General features: G+C 37.9%; 1 protein-coding gene across 2 annotated transcripts in view; it reads left to right on the forward strand.

Moving 5' to 3' along the window:
- LOC106878439 (protein Wnt-7b) overlaps positions 1-1,962 on the forward strand; it is a 372,038-nt gene that overhangs the window by 243,564 nt on the left and 126,512 nt on the right. The window lies entirely within an intron of this gene.

The following is a 1,962-nucleotide window of genomic DNA, read 5'->3' on the forward strand; positions in this document are numbered from 1 at the left end:
GTGTGTGTGTGTGTGTGTGTGTGTGTGTGCGTGTGTTTAAATAAAAGCATATGTAATAACTCTTTCTAGTATAAGCACAAAGTTTGAAATTTTGTGGGAAGCGGCTAGTCGATTACATCGACCCCAATGTTCAGCTGGTACTTACTTTATTGATCCCAAAAAGATGAAAGGCAAAGTCGACGACGGCGGAATTAGAACTCTGAACATAAGGACAGCCGAAATGCCGATAACCATTTTGTATGGCGTGTTAACGATCTGCTGGCTCACAATCTTAAGCATATGTAATAATGGCTTCAAATTTTGACACAAGATCAGCAATTTCAAGGTAAGTGGTGAGTCGATATCGACTCCACTGCTTGACAAGTACTTACTTTATCGACCTTGAAAAGAAGAAATGCAAAGTCGACCTCGACAGAATTTGAACTCAGAATATGAAGCCAGAAGATATGTGACTAAGCCTTTTTTCTGGCGTAGTAATGATTTTGTCAGCTCAGTGCCCGAAGCATATGTAATTATCCTTTCTGCTATAGATACGATACCTGAAATTTGGTGGGAGGGAACTAGTCAACTGCATCGCTCCTGTGCTTGACAAGTATTTATTTCATCGATCCGAAAGGTTGAAAGGCAAAGTCAACCTCGGTAGAATAGGCGTATGTAAATAATGGTTTCAAATTTTGGCACAAGTCCAGTAATTTCGGGGGGGTGGGATTACGTCGATTTCCTCGAGCCCAGGCGCTCAATTGTTACTTATTTTATCGACCCTGAAAGGATGAAAGGCAAAGACAACTTCGGCGTCATTTGAACCCATAACGTAAAGACGGACGAAATGCAGCTAAGCGTTTTGTCTGGCATGCTAACGACTCTGCCAGTTCGTGATGGCATTCTGTGACGGAAATCAAACTCCACATCTTTTGAAACGAGACAAGCCGACGATAACACAGGTTATATTAATCATATCTAAGATTGCATTTTAAGCCTTATTCCAAAGAAAAATCGGTGTTATAACTTTTGCAAATAACAAACAGGTTCAACTAGATCGAGATAGATAACCTTCTGTTATTAATCCGCTTCTTCTTCAATAATGTTATTATATTTGTTGACCAGGTGGGAGACGTAAACTCTGTTGGCAAACTCATTGCGACTGATACTCAAACTGACTTTCTGCAAGTCAGTCTTCAATAAAATTTTTTAAAAATAGGAAATGAGAGGAAAGTGGAGTTTAAACAGAGAGAACCAAAAATAGATCATCCTGTAACGATCAAAATTATTTTAAACAACGATACAAATAAATTCATCGTGTTCTTGTTTAGTCCTAGGTTAACCTCAATAAAAGAGACGTATGACCAAAGGCACACCAGCCATGAACATCTGGTTGAATCTTTTATTTTTTCCATCGTAGAATGTACCTAGGTTTCTCGTTAATGTGTATGATTTTGAACGCATCAATTCTCAGCTCACTTGTAGGAGCATATCAAAGAAAATATTAGATAGCCGTATGTCATATGATTTCTGACATCACCGGCAGTATGTTTACCGAAAAGAGATAGCAAAAATATCTGTTCGTTATTGGTGAGAGGTATATATGAAGCGATATAGTAATTCAAACTATTATTGTATGGTATGGAAAATATATACATATAATCTTAATCGCTGTACATGTCGTAGATCTTTATATTCTTCATTATCTTTCGTTCCCCACCTACTACTCATTTCCATATTCGCCTCTTCCATATTTCCTCTTCTTTTTTCTCGTTATCATTTTTTTTTTACTTACTCATTTGTTACCCTTCCCCCACTTTTTTCCATTTTCCTTCTCCTGACTCAAATCATCATCAATAATGTCGTCGTGGTCGTCATTGTTATTATTCCTGTGGTTATCATTGGCTGCTCGTGTTGCTAACTTGTTGCTAAGGGCTAACTCAGACCGCCAGCACATATATTAACACATGTGCACGTATATAT

Source organism: Octopus bimaculoides, chromosome 3 (assembly GCF_001194135.2).
Source record: "Octopus bimaculoides isolate UCB-OBI-ISO-001 chromosome 3, ASM119413v2, whole genome shotgun sequence".
NCBI lineage: Eukaryota > Metazoa > Mollusca > Cephalopoda > Octopoda > Octopodidae > Octopus > Octopus bimaculoides.